General features: G+C 34.6%; 1 pseudogene; it reads left to right on the top strand.

Moving 5' to 3' along the window:
• The window catches only part of LOC137211056 (flotillin-1 pseudogene), a 110,616-nt pseudogene extending 87,733 nt beyond the window's left edge, over positions 1 to 22,883 (top strand).
• Positions 22,884 to 23,145: the final 262 nt, after the last annotated feature.

Below are 23,145 nucleotides of genomic sequence, written 5' to 3'. Positions count from 1 at the left end.
ATAACTATATATAGTTATGTATATAACACCCAGAGGAGTTCCTGGAATATGCAAGTATTCAGTAAAGAAATGAAAGTTTACACTGTAACAAAAATGACCACCCAGATAATGTGACCCTCAGGACTTCACCCACAAAAAGTTATGCATTTAAAATTAATTCATAATAATCTGATTATATGTCAATTATTGAAAATGACTTCATAGGAATAATGAAAATATTAAAAATTCTCTTAAGCTTTATATGTTTTTAAAGCTTTGTGTGAGAAGATAACAGGAGGGAAGACAATGCCATAATCATATATTTATGCCATTGTCCAAAATTCTATATTTGTGATTATTACTGCTTTTATTTTGATATAATGGGAGTGTTATTACTCTTTATTTAACATTGTGCTGCATGATGTCTATGAAATTGTGAGACTTAAGAAATAAGCTGAATCATTCAAACTAGTTTTACATTTTTTCATTAGTAAAGTTAATGATTTTCTACTGACATTGTCATTGTTTAAAACAACTTTATGATTTATTATGAGACACTTTCATGTAAGAACATTCACTACTTTTTAGTTATATTTTTAGGCAATTAATTCAAAAGAAGATATTAAATATTCTCATTGAACAATGGATCAATTCTAGACAAGATTATGATTGTAGCAGATGGCTTTTATGTTGTTTTCTTTCTTTCTTCACTCCTTATGCACAGGCCCAGTTTATTCATTATTTAATTAACATAAATTGATGCATATTATATGCCAAAATAGTTACAAGTTCTGGGGTAGAGCACTGCATATTGAAGACTTATTCTTGTTTTCATGATGATCACATTCTAGCAGAGACAGACAGACAATACACAAGTGAGTAAAATGCAGAAAATGTTAGGTGGTGACAAGTACCATGGAAAAAAACTCATCTGAAAAAGGTAATACATAATATTGATGGTTAAGAAACAGAGTGTCCTTTTAAATTCTGTGACTGGGGAGGGAAGGTCCTGTAGAGAATATTAAAACCCAGCAAAGACTGAAGGAAGTGAGAGATCAGCCATGCAGATACATACGGGAAATGTGTTCCAGACTAAGGGTTCACCAAGTTCAACACTTTTTATAGGGTATGCCTGCTCCATTCAAGGGAAAACAGAGTGTACTGTGTCTGGAATTGAGTGAACAAGGGAAGAAAGTATTAGGAAATGAGACCAGAATGGTAAACATGGGCTAAATTATGTAGGGCCTAATATGGTTTTGTTTACTACTCTCAGTAAAATGTAAAGCCATTGCAAGAAATTAAGCAATAAGTTACATTATATAATTAAGTTTTCTAAAAAGACCCTTCTGGCCACCCTGTTCATATATGGCTAATAGTTAAATCAAGATGAGGACACAAGGGCTAAAACTGATTATTGGACTTAGCAACATGGAGATCTTTTGTGATTTTTAGAGTTGCAATTTCAATGGTATTATTGTGAAATCTGAATGAGAGAAGATTTAGAGATGAAATTAATAAGAGGAATTGATTATGACAAGTATAGATGACTCTGTTGAGTCCCAAAATTTTTTCAGTTTCCCAGGTTATTCCACTCCAGTGCCCATCCACATATACTATTCTTGCTTTGGACTTTGGCCATCATAAGGTCATTTCTCTAAGGACATGTTTTTTACTGGATTATATGTTTAAGAAATAAATTCTAACAATTTCATACCCACTAAGCGTTAAATCTTTTCAAATTTATTTTTCAGAAGTTCCATATGATTTTTAAAGGAAACACTTAAATATAACACTGTGACACAAAATAATGACCCAGATTTTCATTTTTTTTCAAGTATTTCACAAAGTGGTGAGGTGATAACTTAGGGAGCTCCCTGTACTGATGCATTTGTTGTAGTTATTTGCATATTTCATATGCATCAATATGCATATAAAGCTTGACTTTCCAGTTTAAACTGCTGGAAAACACACACAAGTATATACTACATATGCACATACCAAGTATAATATACTATAGTCAAAGGTCACTAAATTTAAGGCAGGATATCTAGAATTTAGTCCCTATTTCACCACCCCCTATATGTGTGTCCTTGGATATGTCCCCCAATATACTTTTGATATCAAAAATGAAAGTGTCACAACTACCACAGATGATTACTGTGGACATAAAGTAAGAGAATATTAATGAAAACAATTGGTAAATTATAGCATATTTATAGATATACATATATATTCCAATTAATAATTTTATAACAAATACGTTAATGTGGATGCTTACCTAAATCATTTATCACCTAATGGTGCATTTTTATAAAACTGAGGCAAAATTCTTAGAGTTTTCTCACCTTGTTAAGCATCATAATGCATATCATTGTGTGGTATCTTTTACACAGTTTGCAAAATTCTTATTTTCCTTGTTATCATATAATTATTTTAAATGTATAATATTCTTTCAAACATTTCCTATGTTAGGAAATAATTTCTACAAGAATTCATACTATTTCCACATGGTCAAATGGTGACATCTGGGGGCTGGAGGAAGGGGCTTGTGATCAAATGCTTAATGGGTATAGGATTTTCTTTTGAGATGATAAAACTGTTTTGGGATTAGGTAGAAATGGTAGTTACACACCATTTTGAGTGTATTAAGTGTCACTGAATTGTTCTTGTTAAAATTTAGGAATGTGAAAATTTAGCTCAATTTAAAAGACTAAAAACAAATTAAGAATATAATTTATAGTTTTGTCTTAAATCTAAGGGAATATCCCCTTCCACAATCAATCATTAGATAACAAACCGTATGGTCATCTTATAAAACTTTATAAAATGATAGTTTATCTTGATTTGGACAATAAAATATATGGCTACCGTATTTAAAGTCCATAAAATAGTTAGGTACTAAGCTATATTCTTAAAATATTTCTACTTCTTTATACAAGGAAAAGTTCAATATTTTCAGAACACTTGAAGGACCCCTAATTTATATAAATATTTAGCTTGAAGCTGACATTTTATATTGTCATAATTAGAATTCTACAGATCTTCTAAATATTACCTCCAATGTTATGTGAAATCTTCTAATTTCTCTGCTTTCATCTGATTTTTATATTGAATTTAAACAGAATTTGTACAGTAAAAGTAACTAATAATCCTTTCTTTGTGAATGATAGTAATATGTTTCCCTTATTAATTCATATAATATTTTTAAATTTTGGCAGTGTTGACAATTATTTCTTATTTGGTTGGGTAATTACAATAACTGCAAATAGTTGAATCTCAGTAGCTTAGTTTTACATGTGAGCTTCTTTTTGCTCCTTGATACACACCTCAGAGGCTATTAGTACATTATTGCTACTTTATAAAACATTCTGTACTAAAATTCAGTAGATTCTTTTTTTATAATTTTAGTATTTTAAAGCTCTGTGACATCATTAGATATACATTGTATAATGGATGTTTACATCTTTCAAAAAAACATTTTACTTTTTAATTGGCCTATTATTAATAAAGTGGGGAATTTTACAATATCAATGGCCTGATTATTCAACAATTAATAGCTTTGGAAAATAAAAGAAGAGGGATTATTAGAAAATAAAAATGATTTTATATATATATCATTTAATTTTAATATGTAGACTTCTTTCTGGTATCCTAATTCAGACATACAATTTTTTTATATAATAAGAGCTGTGATTATGAACTGGATGTTGATGATATTAACAAATTATTTTAGTAATTTCGTGTATGATAACGGCACAGAGTGTATGTTTAAACAAAAGCTCTTTTGGCTTAGTCACATAGCCCACTCAGGGAACTGTGACTTTCTTCCCTTCCCCAGGCAAGCTGTATCTCATCCTTCCCAGTTACTCATTACTCAATAAATAATATCAACAAGGAATTAACAATGGTTGGATTTGCATACAGTCTTTGTTCAGAGTTTCCTTTGTCTTGGATAAAGTAGATTTAGGTCAACACTGAGTAATTCCATGAGTAAAGGTTATACAATGTATACAAACATGGACAAAATCTTCTCGCATCTGAAACTAGAATAAAGATCTTAGAACCTTCTTTTAATCCATTTTTTCCAGTTTACCTCCACCCCAATCCTTGCTATCCTTGCTATAGCTTATCCAGACAGTTAAAAACAATGCTTAAAGGAAAAAAAGTCTACAAAATTAGAATTTTAGCCTCAAACACATTAAAGATATCCCTGATGAGATTTCTGATATTCTTTTACTAGCTGGTCTATTTTTCATAAAATTTTACCTACTATTATTTGCAAATTTCTACAGATGTTGATAGAAGCACTTAACTGTATGTTACTTTCCCAAAGCTAAATTTATTTCTTCCTCCTTCTATTATTAGTCTCTGGGTATAATATATCAGTTTGAATTTTAAGTGAATTATTTAAAATATATGTTTTTCTGGAGGATCATTTTCTCTAGACTTATATTCTTATTTGACTATACATTTGGACAATAAATAATTTTGTTACCCTATAGAGCTGTTGAATAAGTATTAATATAATGATTAACATACCACATATTATTTACTATTAATGTCGTTGTTTTATTTCTTCTTGGAGAAAAAACTAAGCAAAAATATTCTTTGCCATATACTCTATTTTTCCTAACTTTAAACCTTAGAGATCACTGCTTTGTAAATTCTAAGTTCCATCTTATCTGGGATATAACTATAACCAAGCTACAAAGACAATATTTTCTTTGATGTATGTTTCCAAAGTCACCCACCTACATTAAATGGAGTCAACATGTTGCTCCTTAATCTGACTGTTCCAAATAATTTTACCAGAGAAAATAGAAGTTCCAGGCACAGTGGCCAAGAAGATGTAGCAGTAAATAAAACAATGGTAGTGATGATTTTGCATTATCTAATGATAGATAAGAACATAGGATTCCCCAACATTGACCTCATTATCCTGAGCCTCCAGCCCTCCCAGCCATATCTTTTAAAGTTAACATGCTTGTTAAAAAAATATTTTTTAATGAAGATATACACCCTCTCCAAGATTTTCAATAAGATTAATGTCTTATTAAATTTGAAATAGTTGCATTTAGCTTTATCAGCTTACTAGGTTAACTACCAAACATGTTCAATTTTCTAGAAGTGAATGACATTAAGGTCTCCTTCCTGGACTTACCTTGTCCTCTTCATTGTGTTCAAACCTCTAGATAATAAATTGTCCTTCGGATCCACATATTCAGCCTAATTCCCAAGATCCGTAAGGCCCTCTTATGTATCAGGGCCTGTGTTGATTAAGCCTCTACAAGTTCTGTGTCCATTGAATACTTGTGGCATTGAAGCAATTTAAGTATAATGTATTTGCCTATTAGAATTATGTCCCCCAGAAAATGTGTTGTCCTTCATACCTATAAAATTGTCTGAACAGAATGTCATTCTGATTCACAGCAACACATGCATCAGATGTCATCTACCAGTCGGAGTAAATCCAGTCAAGCTTAGAGGGAAAATTTATCTCCAGGCTGAATAAGAACCAATATTATAAAAATAATAAAAATGTAACCTAAGTGAAAATTTCTACACTGCTATATTCAAGCGGAATATCGCTGGACACAGATTGATGTCTTTCCTTCAGATCATCAAAGTATACTTGTTGGGTAAATTTCATAACTTGAATCCATTCAATTCTTCTAAAAGGATAACAAATCAGGGGTGTCTTTGAGAACTGGCCATGAATTGGCATCAAAACTGAGAGAAACAACTCTGAATATTCTCTTATTCTTATATGAGCTCTTTGAAGAGAGTGATGGTATATTTCTCAGCATCATTCTCCATTTATGGGCTTCCGTACTTTCTATGACAACTTCCCCTAATTTTCTATTTTTTACCTATCATTATACAGACTTGGCGTTCTGAATGAGAGTCTCTGATTAAGCCATCTGTACTGGCTATCCACAGGGCAAGTTTCAGGAATAGACCTACCAGAGTTTTCTTTTTCGTTTTGCCTCTGGAAGGAGTAGCATTAGGAAATTAATATATAATGTGATTGCCTTTACCACTAGGAAGTTGGGTGCATGTATCATCAATTCTAATTTAAGCTCTGAAGAAAGGTCACTCTTCAGCCTACTCTTGTTTTATTCTGAGAAATTAAAATAGTGTCCTGAGAAAAAGTCTTCTTCTGCTGGTTAATAAGTGCAGTCCCTCTCCTGGTGTAATTGTATCTGTCAAGGTAATGGCAAACATTTTGTGATGTAGGAGACAGAGAAAATTTTATCATCCCATGATTCCCCCAACACAGGCCCCCACTCCCACCAACACTTATGACACCTTTTCAAAGAATTTGCTATTCACTCACATTCAGATGAAGTACACATTCACCCAGATGAGGCAGCCAGCCCTTCATTCTCTTATCATCTCCTATTCTAGTTACTATGGCTGTGTAGCAAATTACTTCAAAGTTTACCTCAAGATTGTGAGCAAATTTCAGCATAAAACCATTATCTATTATGCACCTGAATAACACTGGTTAAGAATTCAGAAAGGCCATAATGGAGATCATTTATCACTGCTCCATTAAATCTGAGGCCTGAGAGGGAAGACTCCAAGACTGGAGGCTGAAATAATCTGAAGGCTCTCTAAGTCACATGTTTGAAGGAAGATGCTGGCTGACAGTGGGAAGGACCTTGTTAACTTACCACCTGGGCCTATACATGTAGATTCCCCAAGTTGTCTTCCTCATAGGATGGTGGTTGGGTTCCCAGGACAAATATCTTTAGAGTGAGGAAGGTAGAATCTATGTACTTTTTACGATTTGTCCTCAAAAGCCACAGAGTATCCCTTTGGCCATACTCCAAGGGTCTAAACCAGGTTGGTCACCAACCACCAGGGCTGAAGACAAGTAGTGGTCAACGGCCTGTTAGGAGACAGGCCACACAGCAGAGAGGAGCAGCAAGCGGGTGAGCAAGCGAAGTTTCATCTGCTCTTCCCCATCGCTGCCATTACCACCTGAACCATTCCCCCCATCGCTCCCGTTACCGCCTGAACCATCCGCCCCATCGCTAGCATTACCACCTGAAACACCTGTCCCCAGTCCGTGGAAAAATTGTCTTCCACAAAACCGGTCCCTGGTGCCAAAAAAGATGGGGACTGCTGTGCTAAGCAATCCACAAGGTCAACCTCAGATTCAGCTGAGGGGGATATAGACCCCACCTCTCAATGAAAGGAGTGTCAGTAACAGCAAAAGTAGAACTTATAAGGGGTTGTGGGGGAAGGATGGAGTGGGATTTTGGGCTTAGCAGATCCAAACTAGTATATATAGGATAGATAAACAACAGGGTCCTACTGTGTAGCACAGGGAACTATATTCAATATCTTGTGATAAACTATAATGGAAAAGAATATGAAAAACAATAAATAAATAAATATCTATATCTGAATCACCTTGCTGTACAGCAGAAACTAACACAACATTGTAAATCAACTAACTTCAATAAAATATTTAAAATATTTTTTTAATGTAAAACATGTAAGATGGGAGAGAGAAGAGAGAGGACACTAGAGAATTGTGGAAATCAGTGAAAGTCTAAAACATGGGTAATTGAAATTCAAGAATGTGAGGAGAGAGAATACAGAAAGCCAATATTTGAAATGATAATGAACACACGTTTCCAAAATCTGCTGAAAGATACTAGAAGGGAAAGGCATAACTGTTTTGGTAGTCTTTACTCCAGCATCAAGGGTACCTGAGGAGTCAACTCTTGATTAAATCTACCTTAAAACATCACCTCAGGGAACTATTAGGAATTTGATTGTATTGGCTCAATGATAAATGAGAATCCAGCCCAGGGCTATGTACTGAATTAGCATCTGTATCTCAATGTCAATGTTGTTTATCAAGTAATGAATAACTGGATATGGTTAGATGCAGCTGCACTAGAAAATGGACATTATTATGTATGCCTTGAGAATTTTGCACCTAGCTAGTAACATAGCCTTGAGGGAATAATGTGAGCTGCTAAGGAAAATCACTGAAAGGAAACCATGGCTTCTTTGAGCAGACCTCTTCCTCAAGTTATGTTAATCTCTCATAATTACACACATCTAGACTGTAGGATATCTGGACCTTCGGAAAGAGTGACTATAGGTCTTAGACTTTAGCTATTCTATGTTGGTTACCTCACCCTCAGAGAATATTGATACTCTTAGCTTTTAGCTAAGTACACTTGATATGGAGAGAAGCCTATTTACTCTCATGAATCTGCCCATCCAAACCTATGACCACTGCTCCTTAAAAAGCAGAATGGGCATTGCAGGTAGGTTGTAAATAAAGGGGGGCATAGAAAGTAGAAAATGGCTCTGAGATATTATTTTTTGGTGTTGCCAATCTCTTAAGTGGTAATACATCCACTGACATGGAAGGCAAAGTAAACAAAATCAAACAAAGAGAATGTTGAGACATATTTGAAACTGTGACAAGAAGAATAACATTCCTCCCCCACAAGATGCCTTTTCTATAGTTTCCTATATCTGTGGATATGTTACCTTGTATGGCAAAAGCATCTGCAGATTAAGTTAAGAACCTTGAGATTTTCCTGAATTATCTGAGTGGAAATAATGTCATCACAAGGGTTTTTATTAGAGGAAGGCAGGGGGATAAGAATCAGAGAAAGAAATATGATGATATAAGAAGCTGTCAATTGGAGTAAAGTGGCCATGAGCTAAGGAATGCAGGCAGCTTCCAGTGCTAGAAAAGGGAAGTAAATAGATTCTCCCCTAGATCTTCCTGAAGGAATACAGTAAGTCCCCTACATACGAATGAGTTCCATTCCGAGAGCACGTTTGTAAGTTCGTAAGTCCAGCAAAGTTAGCCTAGGTATCCAACTAAAATAATTGGCTAAATAGTACTGTACTGTAATAGGTTTATAATACTTTTCACACAAATAATACATAAAAAACAAATGCAAAAAATAAAGAAAACATTTATAATCTTACAGTACAGTACCTTGAAAAATACAGTAGTACAGTACAACAACTGGCATACAGGGATTGGCATCGAGTGAGCAGGAGAGAAGAGTTACTAACTGGAGGAGGGAGAGGAGGTGGGAGATAGTAGAGCTGAAGGATCGTCAGCAACAGGAGACAGAGGGCAAGCTATCTTTTTGCATGGCTTCACTTTCTCAATTATTTTCACTTTTGTTTCCATCATCACTACTTGGCGCTTCTTAGCAGTATCAGCTATATCACCGCTGCTTTTATGCCTGCTTCCAGACTTCCTGGGCTTGAAATAAAGATACTGTATTACTGTACTCTATACAGTACAGTAAAGTACACAAAAGCACAATGACTTGTACAGGATGCACACACGTGACAAGTACACCAGACATGTGAACTAACTTATGTGGTTGGACATATGAACGCATGTTCACATCTTTGCAAGTTCACAACTTGAACGTTCGTATGTAGGGGACTTACTGTATAGCTCTACTGATATCTTGAATTTGGCCAAATAAGCCCCATTTTGCTTTTCTGACTTCAAAACTGTAAGATAATAAGCATATTTTTAAGACACTAAGTTTTGGTAATTTGTTACAATAGTAACGCAGTTGTGGCTACCAATTACATAAAATGGAATGTGCAGTGATGAGTAATGAGGCAAGACAAATGATATGCCTCTGATTTAACCAGTGGTAGAAGCTATGGTATCAGTAGCCATCACCCCATGCATGGACCTTTATTCAACTCTCCTTTTAAGAGAGCAAGAGACCGTACTAGAACCTGGGCCAACCTGCTATTTACTATGAAAACATGGTCTTTAAGGGTATTAATGATGTTTCAGTCATTTAAAAGGAGAATGGTTGCTGCAAAAATAACAATAATGGAAATAAGAATGCTAAATTGAGGGGCAATATATATTTAATCAATAATGAAATAATTAAAAAGGAGGAGATTGATGTGATTGCTACAAAAAGCTAGTGGCACATTATTGCCATCTGGATGGAGAAAAACCAACCCCTGGCAGGCAACACAGCAGCTAAAAGAACCTGCCAAATATGTTCCCTTTATCTCATCTCAGATACGTTTAAATTCAAGCACATTAAAGGAGAAACACACACACACACACACACACACACACACACACCACACCAAGATATCAGAACAGGGTACTGAAGAAACTTAATCTTTCAATGTGGTAGTAATAGAGGATAAATGATATGATTTGAGGATCAATATAATTTCATTAAATCTCCAACAAGGGCTCCAAGATTGTACACTATAATTAAAGTTAAACAGGCTGGGTAGAGAAGAAAACTTTTTGTGGAAATAGATATTGATACACCATATACTGGAAGACAAGGGGATATGATCAGATGGTTAAAACTGCAACCTGGAATGTAAATTCATACTATGGCAGCCATTACCAATGTTATGGTGAAAATATAGATTATCCTGTACCATGGTGTGGTAACGTCACCAGTACCAGAAGACATAATTGGAATGAATGAGACCATAAATGCAATAAATCATCATTGAATACTTATAGTTGGATATTGGGCAAGTCTAAACTTTGTTTTATTATTGTGCTAAATAAAAACTTTTTGGAATTTTTGAAAGCAGAAATTTTGTATTCAAAGAAGAATAGCAGAAGTAGGCATACTAGATTCAAAATATCTCCACTTACAAGAGTTCCCACTGCCCTCTATGAAAACTAGATAGTTCCTGAAAAGTAAATGCTCACTCTTATGACTTGAATTACATAGTTTCTCTAATAGCATCTGCTGCCTGCTATGATGACAAGCTAAATTGTAAAATTGACTGTTAGGATGTTGTAGAGTTGGCTAAGGTTTCCTTTTATGTTCTATCTCAATTTTGAAGAAAGCCAAGCACATATTCCTTTTAATTTTTTTCCTTTCTTTTCTTGCTTTGTCCTGTCTGTCCCCCTCTCTCTCTTTCTTTCTTTCTTTCATTACTTTTTTACTTTATCTCTCGATTGATTGATTGATTTTTGGTGGAAACATCGGAGGAGATTATTCACTGCTCATCTCATAGGGTGTCTGAATTTTCCAGTATACTGTTAATGACCTGATGAAATGAGGTATAGACTTGATTGCCATCAAAAGTAAGTTGATTCACTACATTGATTATAATATAACATTATCTTTTTCAGAAAAGATAGCCAAGAAATTTTGGGAAATAGAATAAAGTATATGACTAATTGTTATAACATATGTACAATATGCAGTGGGATACATGACTAATGGTTAATTATACCGTCTAAAATACAGGACAAGATCAATTTGTTAAATTATTAGGAATAGCTTGAGCATGGGTCACAGAAGACATTCCATAAACAGTACAGTGTACAAACTCTTTTACTTCATTCTTCTAACAATAAAGTGCTACAACACTATAGGAGACTTTTTGGATTTTGGTAGACACATATATATCACATGAGGATCTTATTAACATCTATACAAAAGTTACCAGAAAGAAATCTGAATCTGTGAAAGTTTCAGAGCAAAAAAGGGTTTTTGAGAGACTTGCAGACAATTGCAGTGCAAGCAACACAATTAGGGATATATTACATTAATATACAAATATGTCATTAATGATGATTTTAGGGGGACATATTTTATCCATGAGGTGGTTGTAGCTTGCCTTTTGGAACCAATAGAACCTCAGAGAACTTCATTATCTTGTTGGCGGAATGGTCTAAAACTTATGTTTATTAAACAAAGCAAGATAGTTTTACAATGGAAGCTTCCAAATCTCATTTCCATATTTAAATTGGTAATTTACCACCATTTGACTACAGAAGTTGAAGAATAAGACTTTGAATAGGCAGAATTAAGGAAGTATATGTGGCTTTACAGGAAAACTTAAATCTTGTCCCCAGGAGGTGATATTTGAATATTTAAGAGCATGTGACATGACCAAAGAATTCTTTCTTATGGCCAAGCAAATGAACCCTCCTTAGTTGGATAAATTAAAACAACACTCCAAAGGGAATCCAATCACAGAAATTACTGTGCAGAATATGTGAGGGGAATTAAATTTGATCATGTACCTTCTTCCAACCCCAGGAAAGAAAAAAAAACTGTTGCTTATTCAGTTGGGGTTTAGAATTCAAAGGTGGATTTCCTACTGATCCTTGGAGGTCGCTATTTGGATATATGAAATGAGAAGGCACAGTGGTTCTTGGGCTATATGTTTGTGGGCTTGGCCACAACTAAAGATGCTGATGCAGTAAAATGCTGTTCAGAAATAATAAAGAAATGATGTAAAGATGAATCAGGAAATAGTTAACAGTAGCCTGAAGTGGCTGCAAATGGATCCTGAGAAAATACAGCTCTACATGAGGTGCTGCTTATCCTCTGATCAAAATAACACCTAACAAAAGAAGTAAGCGTTTAGAACAAAGTATTGTGCCTCAAAGCAATTCATGGGGTTATGTCTTTATATTAATATAGTCATTCCACTGGAGGCAATTGGACAAAAAACAAAACTGTTGTACAGATCTAGGAGATGCCTTATTACCCCCAAGTATCAGTTAAATTGAGAGTTGGATGAGGAAATAAAACACCTGTTAACAGAAATTTAGCTGAAGAGTAGTAGATTATATTCTGCAAAAAAATGGTCTCTGTCTCTCTTTCTTTTTCTATTTTCTGTGCTTCCATTTGGACACTTTCAATTGACTTATCTTACAATTCACTCTGTCTCTCTCTTTATTTTTTGCTGTATATAGTCTACTATTAAATTCATTTTAGAATTCTGGATTTTGTATGTTCTAGAACATCTAGATTTTTAAAAATTCACTTTATAGTTTCCTGTTAAATTCTCTATGCATTTTTCCATTTTTCATATTTTTATATATTCTAGAACTTATTAATCAGAATTATTCTATGTCCTTGTTAGGTAACCTCAATACTTGAATCATCTGTGGGTATAATTCTATTTTTTTTGTCTTTCATTTCCAGTCAAATGGTCCATGTTGTTTCTGTATCTTTTCAGATACTGTTATCTTCCTTTGGAAATTATTAACATTTCCTTCTTTTAGGAAAGTAGAGTGGTTACTAGTCTCATTAATTATGGGTTGTCTTGAATTGAGTCTGGATTGCAATCCTTATAAATCTAGGTTTACCTTTGATTTGTCTTTGGGTTTCCAGGGTTTTCAACTATAATCCTCTTATATTTTGTGGACCATTGCTCTAGTGGTTTTTTTAACTCTAGTATATGCCTAATGAAGCTTTCAAAAATATCCTGTTTGCTTGTCAGTGACATTTTGCTAATGATTTTAGTCATGATTTCAAGCAACTTTAGGCTTTAGCAAATGTATTAAGAGAGAAGTAGTTATGTCTTTGAAATCCCCATCTTCACCAGAAATTCTTGTGGCATCTTTGTCCAGTCACAGTACTACTCTCTGGGCTATGATCTGGATCTTCAACCTCCTGCTTTAATCAGAATTAGGAAATTCTCTTAGAGTAGAAGCAGCTATAGCACCCAGGTCACTATTCCAAGATTTCTCCTGCTCTATGCCTTTGCACCTCTCATTTTGATCTGCACTGTTAGCTTTCTGTCTCCTTCAAACAGGTAAGATGTGTATTTTGTTGGCTTTTCTAGTTATTTTAGGTAGAAGCACTGATTGGCTTTCAGAAACTTTATTTCACGAAACTGGGAAATATTTCAAAGCATAGTTTATTAGACTTTTTTCATGTAGAGGAAATTAGAAGTCATTAGAATCTCTTGTTAGAGCTCAATAGCATACTTATGTATAAAATAAATATGTAACAACATAAACTGTATAGGTTATAGATACACATGTTAAATTGAAAAAAAAAATAGGAAAAAGGTGGACACAGAAATCTTATTTTCCCATTAAATCATTCTTGTAAAAAAATGTGTCTTTCACTGAGTCTAAAAGCATCCACATACTGAAAGTATATGTTTAAATTTTTGAACAACCTGGCTGCTCGGCCAAGCATTAGATGGTTATTAATGACGCAATGCATGGTGCATAATAAAAGTAAACAACTGAGGTGGGCTTTTTTGTGCATGTACTTTGGGTTTTGTTTTTTAGTTTTTTTCTGTAGTTTTTTTTTTTCTGATGAAAATATGTAACAGCAAAGTGTTTAGATTTAAAAAAAAAACCTGAGTTGCTGCTATTCAAAGAATGGCAATAAATTTTTTATCTTATGTGATTGTAAATATAGATTTCCCTAATAATAATATATATTATACACATTATTTCAATTAGAAAACATTATTCACAGGAATATTTTACCTAAAAGTCTTATTAAATATAAAGGTTTATATTCTAATTATCTTAATTCTAGCATTTGATTCTTAATAAGAGATAATGATATATTCTTATTTTTTCTTATTTATTTCAAATATCATTGTCTCTAATGCATTTTATTTTTAGTTTCTCACTGTGTAAAACATAAGAACAATATTGAAATACATTCTAAATTATTTTTTCTAAGGTAGCCATATTGTATTATTATTACTTATTATCATTAATATTATAGTTATTCCTTTTTGACCACCAAGAAAGGAGGCAAATCAAACAATGAGTAATGAAAATACCTTCCAACTTGATCCAATCTAATCAACCACTAGACCAAATGTCCAGCTTTTCTTGGAAGTAAATCATATTAGATTAAAATTGAAACACATTGCTGTGTTGTAATACCCTGGTCCTTAATTAAATTCATAGCATCTTCCTTGCAACAGGAAAAGTTTAATCCATGTGTTCTGACTGAAAGTGGGGCATACAAAAGTCCCAGTGTGGGCTATTATCTGATCCATTATGATGGCAGGTTTTTTGTTAAAAGTTGATTTGTAGGCTAATTTGGAAATTCTTAAGTGAATTATTTCAGCATGTTATCAAAAAGTGGCCTTGGGCTATTCCAAATTATGATAGCATAATTATTATCATAGGGAGATAAATTTTGTTTGCCTGAATTCTGTTCCTGGCTATCTTTGTGGGTACTTATTCAGATTAGCGTCATCTCTGTGTTAGCAAATAGCACATGTGGCTATTTTACATGTCACTAAAAAGGCAAAATAATACTTATTAAATGGTCAGGTTATTTAATCTATAGACATTCATATAACAGAGACCAGAGAAATCATAATACAGTAATACACTTTAAATTTCTTGATTTAAATAAATGCCCTTAAGGGCTTTCATCATTTTAATTAATTACCAAAAATTGTTCCATTAGTAAATATATATATAGGAAAGTCAATTACATATTACATCTTAGTATTTCATTCTAGACTTGTAGAACTTACTCATGGTTTTTGTCTGTTTGTTTTAGTAATATAGGCCACTTCAGCAGATACTGTAATATATATATATATATATATAAATTATGTATTTCTGATATAGTTAGTGGATAAAAATGTTGCATAGAAAATGTATCTGTTGACATCTCATCACTTATTGTTCCAAGGAAAAATTTCTAAACCTCAAAAATAATTATGAACAAGAGAACAATATTTTATATTAATTACTTCTGAAGTACTATTTCTAAGATATATAGTGTAGCCTCTACATATGAGATCAATAAACTTAAAAGAATACTCTTTCTTTCTCATTGACTAATTTCATGTACTTTTTGACTTCTGTGTTCTAGTTCGGAGTAGTTCACTCCCACATTTTTATCAAGTTGTGTTACTTATGTACAAAAGCTCATTGTAGTTATCAATTAATGACCTATCCTGGCCCCTTCAAATCTACTATTATACATTGTCAGAAATTATAGCTTTTCTCTGTACAAGATGAGTGCAGAGAGGAGGAACAGGAGGCTCTTCATTCTGGAATGTGTGGTTATTTTATATCAAGGTGTAGAGAGAAAATGAAGGGTTGATCGTGTTATTGGGGAAGGTTTTTCTCATACACTAAATTGAAATAAAGAAGACTAAAAATGTGGCTGTTTATCTATCACACAGAATGTCCAAAATATAATAACATAATTGAACACCCCAAAAGAAGTATAAAGAGTATTCAGTTCACTAAATTAAACAGTAATATGCTGAACTATCATACAAAAATCACCTTGACTGAATTAAAAAGAAAAACATATGAATGGAAAAATTTGAAATCAGTTAAATTAAATTGTTTCAGTTTCAGGGTAATAGAAAAACTAAGAAACATGTTTAAAGGGGGATTTATTCACTGGAACACAGACTTTTAATGAGAAGAATAAGATTTTAAATTTTTTATTGTAATAAGAACAACCATTTTTTTGTGAATTCTGTAAGACTTATCAGTGTGGTTAGCTACACCCTGAAGGACATTCATGATGATCAGATATTTGCACTCCTCAGTGAAAACTCGAACAACTCAAGTCCAGAAAGATGCTCAGATTGAGGAAAGGAGGTGAAGAGATACTGGGGTCCAAAGGCCAAACCAGGCAGAAAAATGTGTCTGCTCAGTATTTGCGTGAGATTGAGATGGCCAAGTTGCAGAGGGACAACTAGCTGAAGAAGGCCAAGTATGACATCTAGGTCAACACCCTCTGAGCACAGGGTGACCTGGCCAATCAGCTTCAGGTGGCCTAGACTAAGCTGCAGCTGGAGGAACAGGAGGCACAGGTGCAGGTGATGGAGCATCCCAGCAGGGGGCAATGCAGGAGCAGGAAATGGCCTTGCTAGAGCTAGAGATTCGAGTTCAGAATATATTTGTGTGGGTTTTTTTTCTCCCCATTTAAGTGCTTTATTGATTCCCTTATATTGTTTTTAATTCATGATGTATTTTTGTAACAAGAGGCCTATACACTGAAAACAAGGTAGGAAGCAGGGAAGAAATCAATATCAGAAGATGCCTTCTAGAATCTTAGTTAAAGTCTTTGAATGAAAAAGTAAACTTCCAGTTAGCTCAAATAGGATAAAAGAAATTGACCTGGTGAAGCTAATTCAAATGATGACAGAACACAAATAAGAAACGAAATGTTGGCCAAATGGGGAGAAAAAGGAACCTTTGTACACACTTGGTAGGAATGTAAATTGGTGCAGCCACTGTGGAAAAGAGTATGGAGGTTTCTTAAAAAACTAAAAATAGAACTACCGTATGATCCTACAATTCCACTCCTGGGTATATATCCAAAAAAACCAAAAATACTATTTCAAAAAGATACATGCACCTCAGTGTTCATAGCAGCATTACTTACAATAGCCAAAAATATGGAAGCAAGCTAAGTGTCCATCAAGAGATAAATAAAGAAGATGTGGTGAGGGAGACCTTCAAGACGATGGAGAAGTAAGATGTGGAGATCACCTTCCTCCCCACAAATACATCAGAAATACATCTACATGTGGAACAACACCTACAGAACACCTACAAAGATTCCTACACAGGATAAATCCAAGGAGAAACATGCCAAGACACATACTAATCAAACTATAAAAATTAAATACAAAGAAAAAATATTAAAAGCAGCAAGGAAAAGACAACAAATAACATACAAGGGACTCCTCATAAGGTTAACAGCTGATCTTTCAGCAGAAACACTGCAAGCCAGAAGGGAGTGTCAGGAAATAATTAAAGTGATGAAAGGGAAAAATCAAGATTACACTACCCAGCAAGGATCTCATTCAGATTCAATGGAGAAATTAAAACCTTTACAGACAAAGAAAAGCTAAGAGAATTCAGCACCACCAAACCAGCTTTACAGCAAATGCTAAAGGAACTTCTCTAGGCAGGAAACACAAGAGAAGGAAAATATGTACAATAACAAACCCAAAACAATTAAGAAAACTGTAAGAGGAACATACATATTGATAACTACCTTAAATGTAAATGGATTAAATGTTCCAGCCAAAAGACATAGACTGGCTGAATGGATGCAAAAACAAGAGCTGTATATATGCTGTGTACAAGAGACCCACTTCAGACCTAGGGACACATACAGACTGAAAGTGAGGGGATGAAAAAGATATTCCATGAAAATGGAAATTAAAAGAAAGCTGGAGAAGCATTCTCATATCAGACAAAATAGACTTTAAAATAAAGACTATTACAAGAGACAAAGAAGGACACTACATAATGATCAAGGGATCAATACAAGAAGTTATAACACCCATATTTATGCACCCAATTTAGGAGCACCTCAATACATAAGGCAAATGCTTACAGCCATAAAAGGGGAAATTGACAGTAACACAATCATAGTAGGGGATTTTAACATCCCAGTTTCACCATTGGAAAGATCATCCAAAACGAAAATAAATAAGGAAACACAAGCTTTAAATTATACATTAAACAAAATGGACTTAATTGATGTTTATAGGACATGCAATCCAAAAACAACAGAATAAACTTTCTTCTCAAGTGCCCATGGAACATTCTCCAGGATAGATCATATTTTGGGTCACAAGTCAAGCCTTGGTAAATTTAAGAAAACTGAAATCATATCAAGTATCTTTTCTGACCACAATGCTATGAGACTAGATATTATTTACAGGAAAAAATCTGTCAAAAATATAAACATATGGAGGCTCAACAATACACTACTAAATAACCAAGAGATCACTGCAAAAATCAAAGAGGAAATCAAAAAATACCTAGAAACAAATGACAATGAAAACACAATGATGAAAAGCCTATGGGATGCAGCAAAAGAGGTTCTATGAAGGAAGTTTATAGCAACACAATGCTACCTCAAGAAACAGGAAATACCTGAAATAAACAACCTACCTTTACACCAAAAGCAATTAGAGAAAAAAGAACAAAAAATCCCCAAAGTTAGCAGAAGGAAAGAAATCATAAAAATCAGATCAGAGATAAATGAAAAAGAAATGAGGAAAACAATAGCAATTATAAATAAAACTAAAAGCTGGATCTTTGAGAAGATAAACAAAATTGATAAACCATTAGCCAGACTCATCAAGAAAAAAAGAGAGAAGACTCAAATCAATAGAATTAGAATGAAAAAGAAAAACTAACAACTGACACTGCAGAAATACAAAGGATCATGAGAGATTACTACAAGCAACTATATGCAAATAAATTGGACAACTTGGAAGAAATGGACAAATTCATAGAAAAGCAAAACCTTCTGAGACTGAACCAGGAAGAAACAGAAAATATAAATAGACCAATCACAAGCACCAAAATTGAAACTGTGATAAAAATCTTCCAACAAACAGCCCAGACCAGATGGCTTCACAGGTGAACTCTATCAAACATTTAGAGAAGAGCCAACACCTATACTTTTCAAACTGTTCCAAAATATAGCAGAGGGAGGAACACATCCAAACTCATTCTATGAGGCCGCCATCACCTTGATACCAAAACCAGACACAGGTGTCACAAGGAAAGAAAACTATAGGCCAATATCATTGATGAACATAGATGTAAAAATCCTCAACAAATTACTAGCAAACAGAATCCAACAACACATTAAAAGGATCATGCAACATGGTCAAGTGGAGTTTAACTCAGGAATGCAAGGAATCTTCAATATAGGCAAAACAATCAATGTGATACACCATATTAATAAATTGAAGGAGAAAAACCATATCATCATCTTAATAGATGAAGAAAAATCTTTCGACAAAATTCAACACCCTTTTATGATAAAAACCCTTCAGAAAGTAGGCGTAGAGGGAACTTACCTCAACATAATAAAGGCCATATGTGACAAGCCCACAGCCAACATCATTCTCAGTGGTGAAAAACTGAAACCATTTCTCTAAGATCATGAACAAGAGAAGGTTGTCAACTCTCACCACAATTATTCAACATAGTTTTGGAAGTTTTAGTCAGAGTAATCAAAGAAGAAAAAGAAATAAGAGGAATCCAAATCAGAAAAGAAGAAGTAAAGCTGTCATGGTTTGTAGATGACATGATACTATACATAGAGAATCCTAAATATGTTACCAGAAAACTACTAGAGCTAATCAATGAATTTGGAAATGTAGCAGGATACAAAATTAATGCACAGAAATCTCTGGCATTCCTATACACTAATGATGAAAAATCTGAAAGTGAAATTAAGGAAACACTCCCATTTACCACTGCAACAGAAAGAATAAAATATCTAGGAATAATCTTACCTAAGGAGAAAAATGACCTGTATGCAGAAAACTATAAGGCATTGATGAAAGAAATTAAATATGATACAAATTAAATATGATACAAATAGATGGATAGATATACCATGTTCTTGGATGGGAAAAATCAACATAGTGAAAATCACTATACTACCCAAAGCAATCTACAGATTCAATTCAATCCCTATCAAACTACCAATGGCATTTTTCACAGTAGAACAAAAACTTTCACATTTATATGGAAACACAAAAGACCCCAAATAGTCAAAACAATCTTGAAAAAAGAAAAATGGAGCTGGAGGAATCAGGCTCCCAGACTTCAGATTATACTACAAAGCTGCAGTAATCAAGACAGTATGGTACTGGCACAAAAACAGAAATATAGATCAATGGAACAGGATAGAGAGCCCAGATATAAACCCACACATGTATGGTCACCTTATTTTTGATAAAGGGGGTAAGAATATACAATGGCGAAAAGATAGTCTCTTCATTAAGTGGTGCTGGGAAAACTGGACAGCTACCTGTAAAAGAATGAAATTACAACACTCTCTAACACCATACACCAAAATAAAGTCAAAATGGATTAAAGACCTAAATGTAAGACCAGACACTATAAAACTCTTAGAGGAAAACATAGGAAGAACACTCTTTCACATAAATCACAGCAAGATCCTTTTTGACCCACCTCCTAGAGAAATGGAAATACAAACAAAAATAAACAAATGGGGCCTAATGAAACATAAAAGCTTTTGCACAGCAAAGGAAACTATAAACAAGATGAAAAGACAACCCTCAGAATTGGAGAAAATATTTGCAAATGAAGCAACTGACAAAGGATTCATCTCCAAAATGTACAAGCAGCTCATGGAGCAGCTCAATATCAAAAAAACAAACAACTGAATCCAAAAATGGGCAGGAGACCTAAATAGACACTTCTCCACAGAAGATATACAGATTGCCAACAAACACATGAAAGGATGTTCAACATCACTTATCATTAGAGAAATGCAAATCAAAAATACAACGAGGTATCACCACACATCAGTCAGAATGGCCATCATAAAAAAATCTACGGACAATAAATGCTGGAGAGGCGATGGAGAAAAGGGAACATTCTTGCACTGTTGGTGGGAATGTAAATTGATACAGCCACTAGGGAGAACAGTATGGAGGTTCCTTAAAAAAACTAAAAATAGAACTACCATATGACCCAGCAATCCCACTACTGGGCATATTTCAAAACCATAATTAAAAAAGTCATCTACCACAATGTTCACTGCAGTTGTATTTACAATAGCCAGGACATGTAAGCAACCTATGTGTCCATTGACAGATCAATGGATAAAGAAGATGTGGCACATATATACAATGGAATATTACTCAGCCATAAAAAGTAATGAAATTGAGTTATTTGTAGTGAGGTGGATGGACCTAGAGACTGTCATACAGAGTGAAGAAAGTCAGAAAGAGAAAAACAAACACAGTATGCTAACACATATGTATGGAATCTATAAAAAAGAAAAAAAAGTTCTGAAGAACCTAGGGGCTGGACAGGAATAAAGACCCAGAGGTAGAGAATGGACTTGAGGACACGGGGAGGGGGAAGGGTAAGCTGGGACAAAGTGAGAGTTTCATGGACATATATACACTACGATATGTAAAATAGATAGCTAGTGGGAAACAGCCACATAGCACAGGGAGATCAGCTTGGTGCTTTGTGACCACCTAGCGGGGTGGGATAAGGAGGGTGGGAGGGAGTTGTAAGAGGGAGGAGATATGGGGATATATGTATATGTATAGCTGATTCACTTTGTTATAAAGCAGAAACTAATACAGCGTTGTAAAGCTATTATACTCCAATAAAGATATTAAAAAATAAATCAATAAATTTCAGCCCCATTAAAAAAAAGATATGGTATATATACACAAACACACATACACACATGCACACCCATAGACACTCACGCACACAATGGAATACTACTCAGCCATAAAAAGAATAAAATGTTGCCATTTGCAACATCAGGGATGAAGGGCATTATGTTAAGTGAAATAAGTCAGACAGAGAAAGGCAAATACTGTATGATATCAATTATTTGAGGAATCTAAAAATTACAACAAACTAGTGTCTATAACAAAAAAGAAGCAGACATATATAGAGAGAACAAACTAGTGGTTACCAGTGAGGAGAGAGAAGAGGGCAGGGACAGGATAGGGGTAGGTGAGTAATAGGTACAAATTATTATGTGTAAAATGAGCTGCAAGTATGTATTGTACAACACAGGGAATATAGCCAATATTTTATAGTAACTATAAATGGAGTATAACCTTTAAAAATCATGAATCACTATATTGTATGCCTGTGACTTATATAATATTGTACATTAACCATACTTCAATAAATAAAGAAATTAACACTAATAAAAGAAGAAGACAATGGGAACCCAGTGCTGCAAGCCTGAAGCACCTAGTCAATACAGATAATTCCCAGCTGATAACACAGAGAGAGGCAGAAGATGTTTCTGTATGGATGCATGAGGAGACCGAGGCCTTTGCCCTAGAGGCCAGAGTCCCAGGCCAAATCTAAGCAGGTGGCCAAGCAAGCAGTAACTTTCCAGCTGTACCAGGAGGCTGCTCAGCTGATGCTGTTAGAGAATGTGCCACAGGTGTCAGGAAGGACCAGTGGTCCTTTGGCATCAGCCAATAAGGTCATGCTGGCATCCCGTGGAAGTGGACCCATGGGAGTGGCCAGAATGACCTGTGAAGTACTGGACATCCTGAGACACTGCCCTGAGAGTGTGGAGAGACTCACAGGTGTCAGCAGCTCCCAGGTAGACCACCAGCACTTGCAAACAGCCTGAGGCCTCAAATTTCACTGATGCCTAGAGTCATGGCTCAAGTTCCCTGAATGATCCCCTATTGCATGCACTTCAACTGGCCGCTCTGAACATGTTCCTTGACAGCTGTTGTTCCACCCTCATCTCTCCTTGCCAAATTGTCTGTTCTTTGCCTCAGAGGGGAAGAGTTTCTCGCCTTCCCAACTCTACACTGTCAAGACTTCCAGTCCCCTGCGGGCCCCATGCCAACCTTCTGATTACCCCACCCCACCTCAACTCATTTAAC

Source organism: Pseudorca crassidens, chromosome 18 (assembly GCF_039906515.1).
Source record: "Pseudorca crassidens isolate mPseCra1 chromosome 18, mPseCra1.hap1, whole genome shotgun sequence".
Taxonomy (NCBI): Eukaryota; Metazoa; Chordata; class Mammalia; order Artiodactyla; family Delphinidae; genus Pseudorca; species Pseudorca crassidens.
Note: the sequence above shows the minus strand (reverse complement) of the source record. Positions and strands in the feature narration are given on the sequence as shown.